The 17019-nt window shown below is 46.4% G+C and overlaps 1 protein-coding gene across 5 annotated transcripts in view; it reads left to right on the top strand.

Moving 5' to 3' along the window:
* NCOA1 (nuclear receptor coactivator 1) overlaps positions 1 to 17019 on the top strand; it is a 184527-nt gene that overhangs the window by 80589 nt on the left and 86919 nt on the right. The window contains exon 1 of one of the 5 annotated variants that reach the window (XM_075048886.1): positions 14865 to 14955. The exons of the other annotated variants lie outside the window; for them this stretch is intronic. The gene's annotated coding sequence lies outside the window, so the exon portion shown is untranslated. Of the gene's footprint in view, positions 1 to 14864; positions 14956 to 17019 lie in introns of those variants that run through there. 5 annotated transcript variants of the gene reach the window in all.

The following is a 17019-nucleotide window of genomic DNA, read 5'->3' as shown; positions in this document are numbered from 1 at the left end:
GGCAAAAATAGTTTGTTTGAAGTAGTGGGTTTTGCTTGTAACTATTTTCCATGCATGGACACATGCAGTATCAGCTGCGGTGCATAGTGCTGGCCAGTGACTACAGGTCCGTGTGCTGTTTGCCAAATACGAGGTCGTAGTAAAACACTTATTTATTTTTCCTTCTTTCTGTGAACGAAAGAAGCAACCCAACTTTTGCTCCAACTGCTTGTGTGGCCGTGCCCTGCTGTTGGCTTGCCCACCAAGAGCTGCAGGAGGGTGATGCTGGAGATGGACCTTGGTGGCCGCCGCGCTGCCGAGCCTGAGCAGCCTCACGTGCCTCCTGCCTGCTCCCAGGATGCGGCTGAGGTGCGTGGTGACATCATGACATGTCAACATGATGTCATCATCCAGCTCTGCGAGCCTCCTAGCAGCGATGTGCACACGGGTGAGGACACTTCAGCTCACCGGTGACTTCTGGTGGCTGATGCACCTTGCTGGGGCAATATTCTGGCGTCGGGGAGCTTAGCTCGTGGGCCTGCTGTGTACCCTGAAGCTTTCTCTTTATTTCCTCGAAATATGGGGAAAGAAATGATGTCTCTTCACCAGCACCATGCTGGCACAAGCCGCAGTGTTGAAATAATGACGCAGGGGGGAAATCGTCTCCCGGGTTTGTAAATCTTTTTCAGGGAGTGGCAGCGTTTGCAGAAAAATAACTCTTCTGCTGGCGTGGGTTGCATCTTGATCGCAGTCTGGGCTGGTTCAGCCACGCTGAGAGGAGCCTTTTAACATCTATGATCACTTTTGATATTAATTTTTATAGGTATGGGCTTGAATCTGTAATGAAAATCGGAAGCTGCTTCTCTTGTTGCAGGAAGCAGGATGGATGGGTGCTGGGTTGGCAGTCAGACAGAATACCTGCTTTTCCAGATATTAAATTAAAATATATCTCATGCCAGCTCATGCATGAATCTTGGAGTCCCCCAAGTCTTCACTTGCTTCCTTAAAAGTTAGTCTGTGCTGGAAACTTTATCGGGGCAGTATGTGAGTGCCAAAATCTGTCAACGTAGACCTATTTGCAGGATCCAGCTTCAGCTAAAAACAACCCCAATCTTACTAACTTGTAATACAAGTGTACATATATATATAAAGTACTATGATGTAGCTGGAAACAAACCCTAGTTGAGCTAATTTTAAGCAGTGAGGAGCTCAATCTAGTTCCTTTGGTAGGATTTCTCACTGTCCAGGGCATGGGAGGAATTGTGTTCATCTGGAGACCAAAGCTATACAGTTTGTGAGTGCCGTAGAAATTCATATACATTCATAACATTTGGTTAAGATGTAAAGTTTTTATAGTACAGGGACTCCTCAGGAGCCATTAAAAATATTTTGGAAAAAGACTTCATCCTTTTTTTTTATAGGACAGTAAGCACTTTGAAATGGAAAAGCTCTTAAAAATACTTCTGAATTTGAGCATGGCTTTGCTTCCCAGCTCACTTTTGGTTTGAGTTTCAGAGCCTCCCGAGAAACATGATATTTTTGGACTTTAACATTAGAGCACTTGTTAGAAAATGGTTTCAGTTTGCTTCATGGGGTTGGTCACGCTGCATTCCTGCTCCTGTCAGGTTAATGAAGTTTCTGAAGATGTGCTAAATGCAGTTTGTTTGTAGCCGGTATAACTACACCAAGGAGGGAGGTCGGGTGTGCAACTGGGGGAGCACGCAGATGGCAGCAGTCAGCGGGGAGCCAGAGTTCATCCATGTCCAGTGCCGTCCAGCGCTGCCAGGAACCTGTGAGAAAACAGCAGTGGAGATGATGGAATAGCTTCTCTCTGAGAAAATATCTTTCTAATCCCTGGTAATTAGTAGCTGATACATCCTTGAAGCAGGAGGGTTTGCTTTTCTTCCAAGTCATTGGGATGAAGTAGGTGTAGGTTTGCTCTGTGCCTGTGGTGCTGGAAGATGGGGGTTCCCAGGAGATACCTGGACATTGATAACTTTGTCCCACGTGCTCTTTAGCTCCAGGTTTGGCCCATCAGATGGGACTGGGGATCTCAAAGCAGCTGGCTGCATCACTCTGCATTTCCACATACTTTGAGGTGGCATTTTGGGGTGGCATTTGGTCCTTCAGATGAACAAAAGAACCCAATGAAAGGCACAGTCCTTTGTCACTGCAGTAAGTACATCTTCCTTGTCCTCATCACCCGAAGCAGTTTTCACTTGAGGTTACTTGTTCCCAATCTTTGCTGAGGAATCCGAGCCTTGCGTGACACTGAGTGTACCTTTATTTTTGCTCTTGCAGGTACTGCTATTGTAACAATCTCCTCTGCAACATGAAACCCAGTTTCGGGAAAGTAACTTTCAATTCATGATTATTCTGACTGTGTGATTACAAAGGGCATTTCTAGGGAGAGTTCTTTATGATCTGGGAAGTGCATGATGGCTGAGGAATGCTGTCAAGGTTGTGGGGCTGAAAACAGCTCTGCTTCTATGTAGCCATCCCGATAGCCAGTCCTTTCCTACGCAGGTCTGAAAACACAGCCTGAACCTTTCTTCTCCAAGCTCTGGAGACTCCCTGGAGCAGGGGACATGTTGCAGTCGCACGTGGTGGCCACGGGGACCACCTTGCCTGCACACCTCGTTCAACATGCCTTTGCTTTGCCAGCAGACTTGGCCCGTGAGCAGTCTTGCTCAACCTGGGGAAAATGTTGCAGGACCTGCTCCGCAAGTGAATGTGGTTAAGCAGAGGGAATATCAAATTCTGGAGAGTTTAAGAGAGATTAAGTTTAATGCCCAGAGCATTGCATGGACCCCCCGAGACGTGCTTTTCCAAGGGCTTCTCTCCATCATGACCAGAAAGGCTTTTGCGGCGTTGCATGCTGTGGGAGATTTCAGGGCAAAGGTTTTCTCCTGCCTCTTACGCAGTTGTATTGTTCCAACATGTGTAGTTTGAATGTGATTCCCCATGTTCGTGACTAGCGTGGGGCGAGCGAAGGGCACGAGCACCCGGTTCTGGCAGGACTGATGTGCAAGAAGAGGGGGGAGATAACTCTTCCTTGGGGATTATCATCCCTCTGCTTCAGCAGCTGTTAAAGCATCATCTCCTCTCTACCTTGGGTTTAATCTGTCTGTACCAAAATCAGTATAATCATGTAGTTTTGTGAACGAAAGATGCTTTTTCTCCCTAAATTCCTCAGGACTTTTCCTGGGGATGCTGAGCCATGGTGTCTGTGATGCTGGACTCCTTGCCTTGCCCTGAGCGCCAGGGGTACCACTCTCACTAGTGTGCTGCCTTTCTCTCTTGCTTTCTTTCATTCAGAAGAGATGCTCATTTCTTCCCACGTGCTCACAGGCTTTTTTTGGTGAGTCCCCTGTCTGGAACGATCTGTGGTTTCCCCAGAAGTCATATGTGGTCACATCACCTGCCTTTATTTTGTGTTACATCAGTTGGAAAGTGCCATGTTTTGTCGTCTGTGAATTGGTGACCTGTTTACACCCACGCATTTCCTGAGACTGAGACTTGCTGCACGCTCAGTGACGTGGGGAACCCAGGGCAGGGCCAAAAAACAAGAGCTGGCCTGTCTTCTTCTGGGGAGCAGGGTCTGCGCTATGCTCTTCTCCGGCATGAGCAAGATGTCCTACTTCTTAGCGGTGGTGTGAGCTGTAAAATCATAGTTGTCTTTGTGGATTGGGCTTTAACTTTTCAATTTTGGTTTATCAACATGATCATACAATCACAGAATAGTTTGGGTTGAGAGGGACCTTTGAAGATCATCTAGTCCCACCCCCCTGCCTTGGATAGGGACATCTTCCACTAGGTCAGGTTGCTCAAAGCTTTGTCCAACCTGATCTTGAACAGTTCCAGTGATGGGACATCCACAACTTCTCTGGGCAACCTGCTCCAGCATCTCACCACCCTTAGGATACGGAGGTGCTGCTGAAACGCTGCCTGGTCTAAGTCTGGAGGTTGCCGTGGCTGCTTAGATGAAAACTAAATTGTAAGCAGGCAAGAGGAGTGTGTGGCTTTCATCTTCTCAGCTGCCTGGTCACCGGAAGGGTTCATAGACCCAGTGTGAAGTGGGTGAGGGAGAACCAAAGAGCTTGCTTGCGGAGATCAGCTTTCCTGTGAGGTTTGGGCTGGCATGTCTCAGTCCTCCTTAGGGCTTTTGGCAAGACACTGAAATTTCTGGCTGGAGGCCCTGCTTATAAAATGGAGATGGTCATTTTTTTTTTCCTTTCACTTAGTCTAATCTATTCCGGGTTTGACATCTGGGGCAGGGACAATCTAATTCTGTGTATTTGTGCAGTGCCAATCATAATAACGCTCTGCTCTCAGGTCCTCTGGGTCCTGTTGTAATACACAGCTCGAGTGGATTTGGAGCAGAGGTCTTGCTGATCTGATATCCCCTCTCTGATGGCGACGGCTTAAAGAAGATGCAAAAAAAATCCCTGGAGTGGGCAGCTACAGTTTATCCTGCCCTGGGAAAGGCTTTTTTCCTAATCTCTGGTGGCAGAGGCAGGCATTGATGCTCTGAAGAGGAAGGATGAAGATGCTAGCTTTTCTGGTCCAAGAGGCTTCATCACTGATTTCATTGGGAAGGCTCTGTGACAAAACCAAGCAGAGGTTGATTCTGGGGGATTATACCGAAGCGAAAACATCTCCTGGGCATAAAGAGGTAGCTGCTGGACCATAGATAGCAGCTACTTGTAGGGAACAAGTGGTCTTTCATCTTCTCACTGCTGCGTGTCAGGAAGAGGAGGCAGTCTGTAGTTTTCCCACTTAATGTGCAGCTTTTTAAACCATAGTAATTTGAGAATTTTTTTTTTAGTTTGCTTGGAAACAATTATTATAAATAGGGCAGCGGTGAGCTGTTTTGGTGCTGGGTGTTAGGAGGTCATTCCAATGCCCCATCTCCTGAGCAACCCTCTGTCACACCATCCGGATCCTGCCTCTGAGAGGGCAGAGGCTCAAGATCCCGCTGCGGTTTGGAAGTCAGTGGGAGCCTCTTTCAGAGCAAAGGCTTTGCTGAGCAGCAGGATTTCTGTAAAAAAGAAGAGGTTCCCGATTCCTGCTGTGTCCATCATTCAGTGAGAGCCGCTTGTCCCTGCTGCTTTTTTTTTGTCTGCCCTCGTTTTGTGCTTTGCCTGATGGAGACTCAACCCTCAGAGCAGTGTAGAAAATGGTCAGGGTTGTTTTTTTTTTTTGTGCACAGATGAAAAGATTAAATTTGTGTGCATTTGAATCTTTAGAACATAATGAGATTGGGATCCCTAAGGGTTAAGGATTTCAAAATTTCCTGCGAGTTTTGTCCCTTTTTGCACGTGCCGCCTTCAGCAATCTCAGGGTATGCTCTTCTGTGTTGCAGCTATTTTATCAAATTGCTTTGCTAGTAGTATATAATTTTGCTCTAACTGCTGCTGATGGCAGCGCAGAGATGATGATAGGTGCACATATCTTCCTTTTAAAATAATTCATAATAGACCAGGCCGGGTTCTTCGCATCCTTACGGTGATGGATGGGTGTAGGCTGGCCCTGATTGCCCTGCACCTTCGGAGAAGGGTGCTCTCTCCAGGTTGCACTGCTGGAGAAGAACTTTCTGCTTGGTGCTTGACTCCAGGACTATCTATGAGTTGTGCAGTGGGAACCAAGACCACCGTGTTCCTTGGTGGCGACCAACTGGGATCTGTCCTGTATCCCCCTGTTGAAGACACTGTATGTACAGTGGGTTTCTGAGCATGTTATTGGTCAGACTGGGATTATTTTTGTTGTGATACTAATTTTCATGTGCCTTTGTGGTTCTGGAGGCACCTAGATGATCTTTAAGGTCCCCTCCAACCCAAACTGTTCTGTTCTATGATTCTGTGATCTGGAGAATAAGATCAGCATAAATAAGTTACTTACTTTCCCCTCTGTGGTTCATGGGAGAAGCATTTCTCCTGCTTTTCAGGCTTGAGAGGGAGGAGGATTGGAGGTGACCACAAGGGAAGCCCATCTCTGATAACCCATGGTTGGTGATTCCTGGTGCTGAGCCTTAACCAACCCCAAATGCACCTTTTCCCCAAGTTTTCCTGGTACAAATTCTGTTGAACAAGAAGAAAGTGGCATTGCATTAAAACAACGTCATCAACATCAGAGATTTAATTAAAAAACATAACGAACCGTTTTGATGTTCATTCCCATTTGGGAATAGGTAGGATGCTCTGGACGATCCCAGCTCAGCAGACCCGATTTTGTTGACGGGCACTGCAGGTACCAGGGTTGCTGTGTGCACCGCAGACGCAGCTGGCTCGCAATTAAGGTTGGTTACCTAAGCCATTACAATTAGGTAAGAATAACAAAGGCAAGACATTTTTAAAAGCAAGGCTGAACCCAGGGTGTCTCTTGATTGTTTTCTCTTGTCATGTAATTGAACCCTTAGGACCTCTCTGCTCCACGGGAGGTCAGCTATTTTCATAACCGGTTTATAATTATTCCTGTTGTGGAACCTCTTACGAGGCATTAAAACTACAGTAAGAGGAGTGAGGAGGTATGGATCCTTCCCCTGGCAAGGGGAGGGTCTGCATGTAGCACTTTGCTCCCAACTGTGTTGTTTGTGAAGCATTTTGGGGCTGGAAAGTACCCCAAAAGTACAAAAGAACAGCGTCCTTCTGGCATTAGAAGAGCAAAGGTTGAAGAAGTGGTTTATCAATTCAGAAGGGATCAGACAGCAGGACCACCAACCTTGGGGCTGATGCCATTAGTACACCAGTGTACCCCTCAGGGGTGGTCTCTGCTCATACTGGGCTACAGGTTAATCATCTGGTTTCTTAATAGGCTCCTTCCCTTTGGGGTATGTCCTAAGGCGCAGTTACCTACGTACCGCATCCGCTTCCGAGGCAGCCCTGAGTTAAGCAAGCAGCTCATGCCTTTTCCTGAAGATGGGCCATTTGGGGACATCTCTGCTTCGTGTGCAGCCTCCACCCACTGTGGTGGAAGGGACGGAGACCTCCTGGAATACCCCCGCAGCATCAAGACCACGGCTGCTACCAAAATCCCCATGCTCTGCAGCCTGCCCGGTTACACAGAAGGGGAGCCAGCTCGGTGCGGATGTGGGTCCCTGGGGGAATAAGGATGCTCCAAGTTCTACCTGGCTCTGGGTGGGATGCCAAGCATTTGGGTTTAGGGACAAACAATGGGAGCTATGTTCTTACTGTGTCTCCTACCCTGATTATATATCCTCATCAAGGCAGGGAATTGTCATTGATACCTATAGAAATATAAAATAATAATTTTTAGTATATAAATATATATAAAAATGCATATATGCATTACGTAGCAAGTCTTGCTACTGACTTAGTAAATATCTCCATATATTTTCAGGAAGAAGAGATAAAAAGGTGTCCCCCTTCCTATCCGAGTGCTCACCTCTGTCCTCTGTGGCATGCATCAAGCAATTCTTCGTAGAGGCCAAGTTCATCGAAGCATCAGGGTCTTGTCAGTCTGTGCAGGTGTTGTTTTAAACATCTTTCCCTCTACCATCTTCCCAGTGGACTAACCCCCACTTTAGCAAAATAAGAGGAGGAAGTTTTATGACAACTGTGGTTTTGCAGTCGAACCTTGATTTATATAATTTTGGCTTTGTGCTTGGATTCCTTGGTTGCTGCTCCAAATTCACGCGGTCTACTGTGTACTTAACCCCTTCGGCACAGGCATTTTAGGGATTTAGGGGGGTAGAAGCCTGCTCTGCGGTTTTTTTTTCCCCTAAGTTTGCACTTCTTACTGCTGAATATCAAGCTTGCACCGCTGCAGTGTGTAACACACGCCATCCGTTGGGAAGAACATCTTTTGTTTTTGTCGCTTAGCAATTCTAGGCTGAGTTTCAATTTCAATAGCAAAATTCACCCTTCCCTTACCCAGAGCTCGTGGAGGTTTTGCATCATTAAATGTGTTTTCTAGCCAAGACGGTCTTGCATCTTGTAGGTATATATGTAATGTGTGTATGGTTGTCCTGCAGTACATGGTGGAAGAGGGGAAACGGTGGTCAGATGTGTCCACACCTGACTTGGAGATGGTTCTTGAGAGAGAAATGCAAACTCTTACTCTTGGACGTCCTGGCTGAAGCCCAGTCTGAAACCTGGAGGAGAATACGGCTTCATTTCAGAGTATCCCTTAGTGTGCAGAAGCTGGGTTACAAAACCAGCTGCCTGGCGTCTCCAAGTGTTGGCTATTGATTTTTTATTTTATCACTCCAGAGCAGGACCTTAAAGCCTCAAGGTGGACGTACACAGAGGAGTTTGTAGCTGCAAATTTTGGGTGGGTAGAAGGAAAATGGTGATTTTAGCACTGGTAATCACGCTTAACATTCAGAAATGAGTGATTCCTTTGCTGACCCAGCTGGTACCGAAAATAAGCACCTGCCTGTTACCTAATAACTTTGATTTCAAGTTTATTTGTGGGCAGTGTCCTGTAACGTTGGATTACCACTACTAGGTACACATACATGGGTGAGGATATATCGTCCACCTACTTCTCAGGAGAAGGCTCAGAAGTTTGGGGTTACTCCTTGGAGAACTGATGATGAACCCCACAGCTGTCCTGAACTGTGTATTCTGCAACTTGCCCACCCCACCCCACCCCACTCCCCCCACCCCCAATGCCCAAGGTTTGGCCATGCCTTTGCATGCTCTTGCATCTTCCCTGAGCAGTTCATGCTGGTCACCAGGATGGCAGCCGGGTGAAGAAGGACAAGGTGTAGGTTTTGCTGTACCTCATAGGGGCGGTTGTCACCTTTTTGCTCCCAGTTGTGGTGGTGACAGAGGTAGTGGTGTGGGAGCATCTGGGGTGGCAGTTGTCAGTGTGGCCACCCAACCAAAAATGGGGAGATCATAGAACCACAGCATGGTTTGGGTTGGAAGGGATCTTTAAAGATCATCTATTTCCAACCCCCCTGCCATGGGCAGGGACATCTTCAGCTAGATCGGGTTGCTCAAAGCCCCATCCAACCTGACCTTGAACACATCCAGTGATGTGTAGGGCACCCACAACTTCTCCGGGCAACCTGCTCCAGTGTCTTACCACCCTCATTGTAAAAAATACCTTCCTTACGTCCAACCCAACCTTACCCTCTTTCCGTTTAAAACCGTTGTCCCTTGTCTTGTCACTACAGGCCCTGCTAAAAAGTCTGTCCCCATCTTTCTTCTAAGCCCCCTTTAAGTACTGAAAGGCCGCAATAAGGTCTTCCCGGAGCCTTCTCTTCTCCAGGCTGAACAACCCCAATTCTCTCAGCCTTTCCTCATAGCAGAGGTGTTCCAGCTGTCTGGCCATTTCCATGGCCTCCTCTGGACCTGCTCCGACAGGTCCATGCCCTCCTTGTACCATGGTTTAGATGTGTTCTGTTGTCAAAGCTTCAGCTGCCGTGAATTTGCAACAGCCGCATGTGTGCATAGACACCTCTGTAAGCCTTGGAGCCGCTGATGCAGAGCAGGGACTGAGCAACCTTGAAGCATCTCTGAGATGAGAAAAGTTGGGCTGAGTCGTGTTTTGTCACCAATCTCTTCCTCAGTAAATCCGGCCTCTGGGCTGGGAGGGACTTCGGGTTTTTAAACACCACATTGGTGTGTCGAAGCTTGTAGCGTGGAGGCTGGGAAAAGCATCTTGCTCACCACTGTAGCTGGCATGACCAAAAGAATGTGACATGCTTAATGAAGTTCACTTTTTTGTTTAAAGTTTGCTCTTTTGGACTGGAGTAAATAGAAACATTAAGTGCTGACAGTTGCTTAAACTAGACATTTACAATGAACTTAATTTTCTAGATGCAGAAATCATAACCTAGCGACTTTTCCAGTTTCTTATACCTTTTTTTTCAGTGGTGCAAGAAGCTGGGCTGGAAGGTGCTGAATTTGCTGGCTTCGGCAAACATGGAGGCTTGAACGTGCTGCTTGGTTTTGCTGCTTTTTTAACAAAACAAAGCTATTTTGTTCTTGCTTTCCCATTCAGACATTTACCTCGGATGCTCCTTGTCTGCTGTTTGCTACCTGGAGAGGGTAGGAAACCTCTCTGGAGCTTGGCTGTCAAAGGATGCTAACATGATTGTGTGGATTTAATCACTTCAGCGAAGTGCTGAGCCTCGTGTGTTCGTGTTGTATTTATTCTGCTCAGCTCCAGCGGTGGTCCATGGGCACGTGCAGGCGGGCCAAAGAGATGCTGCTGTTGGCATAAAGGAGCACATCCCTCTTTTGGGAGAAGCTGCAGGTTCCTGGAAGAGTTTTTGGCTGTTGGAGCATCAAGATAAATCTCATGTTGGAATGTTTGTCTCTATAAATAATTAGTAGATGATCAGTGTCAATGCAGTAAGATCACTGTAGCTGGTCAGTGTAAGGTGGTTTGTGGGTTTTGTATGTAAAGTACAAGGCACAGAGAAGTGGAGGTATCTGGTGGTCTCATCTGATCTGCTCTTGTTGCTACGTCAGCTTGCTCTGTCAATAGATGCTTTTGCAAGCTTTTCCAAGAAGGCTGCTAGAGGATTCTCATGGGACGTAGGTGAAGCTGGGAGTTTATTCGAGCAGTTGTAAAATCCAAAGAACATTTTCTATTTCTTCATGTATCATGAAAATAATTTTCATCCCTGAAGTTCTCCTTCTGGAGTGTCATCTGCTTACTGCAAGGCAGTCGTGTCTCGGATAAACTAAACCTCATTTTCCCTCCCTAACCTGGAATGACATCCATCGAGATGGTGGCTTTTAAAGGTCAATGTCAAGAGCTCATCTTACCTACGTTACAAATGGGCACTTCCGGTATTTTGCTAGGGATCCTCTTACTCTGAATTCCTGCATACTGCTTCTCCACCTCTTTGGACTCATTTAAATCAGGAAACTTTGAACACTGGCAGTAAATTCAGATTAGTTGGTGGTTTATAAATCAGTTGCAGCTGTTGCCCACAGCTGCACGAGATCAGGCTCGAGGTCTTTTGAAAGGACTCTAAAATCATGTAATCACAGGACGGTTTGGGTTGGAAGGGACCTTTGAAGATCATCTAGTCCAACCCCCCTACAATACGCAGGGACATCTTCCAATAGATCAGGTTGCTCAAAGCCCCGTCCAACCTGACCTTGAACACTTCCAGTGATGGGGCATCCACAACTTCTCTGTCTTGCCTGTTATCATTAAACCTCCGATCTGTCGTGACGTCTGGAAATGCCGAGCAGCCAGACCGCCATGTCCCGTCCCTTCATGGTCTGTGGTTCTTCATTGGGTTCTTGTAGCCAACCATTGGTTTAAACTTCAATTTTGGAGGAGCTTTTGGAAGATACCCTGGGTACCGTTGCTGTTGACCTAAGATGGAAAGCCAAGAGCTCTGGTTTGTTTGGAGCTGCACCCGACACCTCTTCTCTCAAAGGCAAACATAAAAGTAAACATAAAAAAAAGCAAAATCTCAGCTCAGAATGCCCTAGCTAACTGCCTTGTAGGGTTATCTGACAGACAAACAGCTTTAACTTCTTTTTAAAATTCCTTTTCTGAAAACCTTGGTACTTGAGCTGGAGATTTAATAACCTGTCACAGTGTGGGGCCTTGTGATGGAGTGGCAGTGATGCCAAAAGATTTAGAGGGTAGAAGATCTGGGGAAGAAGGATCATTGGCGTTAAAACTTACTCTGAGCTTAATTTGCCCTACATGAACTATTTGGAGCCTGTTAGCTCAAAACCCTATGCTTGATTCAGGAGAAAACTTAAAAGAACCAGTATTTGTATAACCACATTAATGCGGAGTTGAGAGTGAGATGCTCAGTGGTGTGACCTGATGGTATGATTGAATTGCCACAAGGTATTTTAGTTTATTTTAGTTTAGTTTAGTTTATTCTAGTTTATTCTAGTTTATTCTTTTTTACTTTATTTAGAAAGGTTCTCAGTTTCTGGTGTTTAATTGGCGAATACCTTGGAAAAAAAAAGATACTGAAGTAGGTTAACCTGTAGTTGGTGGTTCTTTTCGGTGGGAATGGCCGAAGGTCGGACCGAGTTCCCAGCTTGCCAGCAGGCTGTAGCTGGGGATGTGCGGTTTGGGCTGTGGGCAGCGGACGTTGCCCTCAGCTGGGGTTTGCCAGCGGTTCGGGTGATGGATGAGCAGCGCGCGAGGCTGGGGCTCGGTGCTGCCGGCAGGGAATCGGCTCCCCTCCGCTCGCTTGTTTTCTGCAGCCTTCATAATTAATCACCGTGCCCAGGAGAATGGGCAAGAAAATGAAACTTGGGCTCCTTGCAGGAGCTCTGTAGCTTCTGCAGATTCTTTGTATTCCAAATTCTTTGTCTTATTTAACTCTGTATTGGGAGAGCTGGGTTTTACCAAGTTTATTTCCCTTTTTATGGTGACATTGCGTTAGCTTCTGCCCATCTGACTCTTTCTTATCTCCTTGAAGGTGAAGAGGTGGAGTGAAAAATACACCAAAGGCAGAATTGGGGTGTTATGCCCAGGTTAACGTCGATGTTCTCGTGAAAGGCAGATGCAGCCAGAACAAAGACATCTATTAATCATTCATTTAACACAACAGCTGGAATCAAATTCATTCCTGGAGCCAGGCCATTCCAGCAAGGGTAATTTTTTGCTGCTGAAGTCGTTAAAAATTGAACAGCTGAAGGGGTGGAATTTGTTGGTAAACTCTTGAAACTTCCCATATTTCTCAATTATTTTATTTTTAATTTATATTATGCACTTCCCAATTCCTCCAAGACTGCAAAAGGCAGAAAGGCTGGAAGGATCCCCTCCAAAAAATGCTGTTATTTGAAATAAGGCAGTCAGAAACCTGGGTTTTGAGCAGGTGATGGGGTTTAGTCTTCAGCCTAATTTTCTCCATGGTTGTAGATGAAATAGGGTCTTCATTTGGGTGCTGGGTTTTTGGTAGAATTACACTCTAATTACAGCTCATAACCCTTTTCCTTTTTTACCCTTGTGCCATCTCGGTACAGCTGGACCACATAAGGTTTCTGCAGTCGATGATCAAGACTGTATTTATTATACTGTTGTTTGTGGCTGTAGTACCTGATTTTTAAATTTTTTATTTTTTATTTAATACACCTCAGTGTTACTGCTCCACATCGCCTGACATTCTTTCCCGCATTTTATCATGTTCTCTGCTTGGCCGTTCCACATCTGTGGTCCTGCAGGCTCTACTGTACAAGTAACAGCATCCTCCCTGGACAAAAAAATCATACAATCATAGCATGGTTTGGGTTGGAAGGGATCTTTAAAGGTCATCTTGGTCCAGCCCCCCTTCAATGAGCAGGGAAAATGCTACCTGGACGTTGTTCTTTAATTAAGTTATTCTGTAGCTGTATCTATATAGGCTTTTAGTTCTCCAGGGCTTCCTTCCATGTCTTCCTCCAGCTCTTTTTTCCTACCCTTTTCCCTCTTTTTTTTAAAAAAATCTTTTATTTTTTTAAAGTATTTGGGCTTTTTTATTCCTTAATATAACACAGCTGCAGTGGCTCCAAGCATTTTGTCCTTTGCTGATTTCTTCCTGAGCATCATTTCTGTATCTCTCCATCCTACCAACACACATTATTTCAGGTTTCTTGTTGAAGTTTCCTCCCTCCGTGACTTTTTGAGTGCTTTCTCCTCCTGTTCTTTGATGTCTATAGCTGTGCTGTGCAAATCCCATGGTGAAAATGGTTTTGATGAAAAGAATTTGAGAACTGATGTTCCTTTAAGCAGGGCAGCGGAGCAGGGACCTTCCTCAGGGTCCCCGAAATCAGACGTTCAGGTGCCACACTGATGGCAAAACCGAAAATATTTGGATCTGGATCAAAAGAGCCATTTTACAGCCCAAACGTCTTAAGGTTCCTGTTTACTTTTGTTTATGCTATTCAAAAAAACCCAACATCCAGACCTTGATGGTGCCTGTGATGTGACTCAATACGAAGATACGGCGAGTCCCCATGCTCCTGCTTGTTGGGGGTGGTTGGGACCAAGCTCCCCCCTGGACACAGGTCCCTTTGCTGGAAAGCAGGAGGTTGACAATAGTTTGTGGGTTTTTTTTTTCTCCTGAATTATTTTTTTTTATTTCCTTCCAGCTCCATACATGAGCCAGGCTCATCCAAAATTCTAGCAGAATATACTGTCTGTGGTGCACATCACTGCTGGGGAAAAGACCAGTGGGGGGGTCCTGATCACTGCCAGAATGATGTGCAGCCTGATCCTGCTTTTATCCTACAGTCACCTGGATGTAAGTCCAGGCTGACATTGAGAGGAACCCTTTTCCCAAGCTGGAGAATAAAAAAGCTGCTGCTTTTAAGTGCAAAAATGCCTGGTTTTGATGGAGCAGCCACAGGCTCGGTCACCGGGCTGGTATGTGGGAGGTGCTGATACAATTCAGGTAAAGGAATTTTTCTTGCGCCTTAGTTTCTTCTTCTGTGAAATGGTAATTTTTCTGTGATATAGAAGAGGGCTATAAGGCGAAGTTTAATAACATTTGTGGCACATTCAGCTAGCATGGTGCGTTATAAGGACTCAGGGATTAAAAACCTGCGTTGTGTCTGAATTTAAAAAGAAAAAAAAAGCAAACTTGCTTTTGATTTCAAGAGGTTTATTATCCTTTGTTTGTTTTTTTTTTTTTTTTTTTTTTTTTTAATACGAGAGTCCCTAGGACGGGACCACTCCTGTTTCCAATCACAGCAAGCTGCAAGCATTGCTGCTCTCGCTCGCTCCCGTGCCGTCGGAGCCGCCTGGCAGGTGGCATCGGCAGCGCTTGCTCGGTGCCGGCAGCGTGCGTTGGGTTTCATTATCAGCCAGCCGGTGCGGGAATCGAGTGGGAGAAGCTGGCGGCGAGTCCTTTCGCCTGCGATGGCAGAGGCACCGTGTGCCGGCGGGCGCTGAAGGGCTCGCCAACCCCCGGGGAGCACATGGCGGGAGCGCGCGGGAGCGAGCGGGAGCCGGCGAGCTTCACGGCAGCATGTTCGTCATCGGGGGGCTGCGCAGCCGGCGCTCAGAGCGGCGGAGCTGGGAAGCAATCAGGTAAGGGACGATGGCTTCTTCCTCCTAAGGTACCCCTGGGGTTGGCGGTGGTTTGGCGGTGGGTTTGGGAGCAAGCGGTGGGGTGTTCGCATGGCTGGGCTCGCTGCGCTCCCCTGCTGCGAGCTGCGTGGGATGGGAGGGGGGGGAAACCTTTGCTGTCACTTTTATTCAGCATTTATACAACAGCGCAAAGAAAAGCCGGCGTCCGGCTAATGAATGGTATTTGCATTTTCTGAGGCCGCCTTCCCTCGGGCATTTTACTTCGGATTTCTTTTATGGATTGAACTTTGCTGAGGCTGTTTTCGGTGCTGCACCCTTGCGCGCAGCATTTCCAGCGTTGAATACAGCCGTGCGCTTGTAGCAGAATGTGCTAAGTAGAAAATGACGTATTTCAGCGGTGACCTTGAAAATCAATGTGTAAATGTTTAAGCTGGGTAGAGCTAGCATGGATCCTCACAGCGACTTGCAGAAGTAAGGACATTAGTTTCTTTTTTTAAAAAGAAAAGCGTTCCTCATTAAAAGAAAAAAATGCTGATTGCTTAATGTTCGTTAATCATTGATGGAAGAAGTAAAAGCAGCAGATGAAGTCCATGATTTCACATGTATGTGGGTTCCCTTTAGCAAAGCGTTGCACAATTTGAAGGAGCTCTTCCCCTTTGAAGTTCGCGTAGAGTTGCTGTGTCAGTGAGCTCTCGCACAAGGTTTGATGCTTGAATTTCTCCTGCCCTTAACTCACTCCTTGGGTCCGGGACCATCCCTGCCTGCGTGGCAGCAGCACCCACCGCCCCAGAGTTGCTGGATTACGCAGAGTGAATAAAAATACAGTCATCGCCTCGAGCTCACTGCGTGGGGGAAGGTGTTGTAGGGCTTTCCACCGTAAATCTGACATCGACAGTGCCTTCGTTTTTGATGTACATCACTGTAACAGGCTGGAGTGATGGAGAAGATTGTTTAGGATTTATGTAAACCTTTAAAACCTTAAAGTAAATTGTAGCCGAAGGCACTGCTACACCTCTCTTGAGTGGCACGAGCAAATTCCCATTTCCAAACCTGGCTCTATCTTTTTTTTTTTTCCCCTTTTTTTTTTTTTTTTGTCGCTGATGACATCAGCGCATCACTAAATAGCACAAGAACAAGGTCCAAGAATTGGGTATTGTGATGCTGCTCTTGAGTCTTACATCTCCGTCTGCACTTTCAGAGCTCTTTTGTTCACCCTTTTAAAATATTTTGTGTTATTGATGTAGGTCTTCCACCAAAAAGGGGCACCATGGCACTAAAAGAACCTTTTTCCATTAAAAACTTAGGATCCAGACTGGTAAGGCAGAGTAGCAGAAAGTATTGTGTGTCTCGTAGAGGGGCAAATTGATTTTAAAGACGGTACAGGGAGATGATGATTTGCCAAGGGGATTGAGAAGAGCTGGGGCCTGAAATCTCAGACTCATACCTGTCATGAGTTCATTGTTTCTCTGTGATATTTGCTTTTTTGTATTCTCTGCTGGGCTCCTCTTACCTATCCTCTAGCAGTTTTATGTACATGTTGATGATGGTGGTGACCAGGGTGAAATCTCAGTTAACAGCATGTTGTGGGAAATAATGCTTCAGCATTGCATCAGCGATGAAGCAAGTCTCCTTAAAACAGGGGAAGGTGATTTTGGTTTGAAATAAATCTGATCCAAAATGGATTTCACAGATCCATACTCACGTTGTCATATCCACACAGTCGTGGGACCAAGACACGTGTTGGACACAAGCTGCTTGTGCCCAGGGGGTCAGCACAGGATTCCTGGAGGTGGGATGGAGATGCCAGCTTGTGTGCTTCTCTCACCTCCTGGCTTCTTCTGAGGGTTTGCATGTGCCTCTTCCTGCCTTGGAGGAGCTGACAGTGGTCAGTCTGTCCACCCTGTCCCATCGCAGGATTTACCTACTCTTTTTTGTCTCCTGACCTGGCTCTCCTGACACGCTGTGGGTAGATGTGTGCTGAGATCTTGAGGACTTGTTAACCTGGCTACCATCAACATCTGCCATTTTTTAGCCCCTCTTCTGCTGTTTCTTCCTTCTAGTGCT

This window comes from Buteo buteo, chromosome 17 (genome assembly GCF_964188355.1).
Source record: "Buteo buteo chromosome 17, bButBut1.hap1.1, whole genome shotgun sequence".
Classification (NCBI taxonomy): Eukaryota; Metazoa; Chordata; class Aves; order Accipitriformes; family Accipitridae; genus Buteo; species Buteo buteo.
This window is presented reverse-complemented; position numbering and strand designations above follow the sequence as displayed.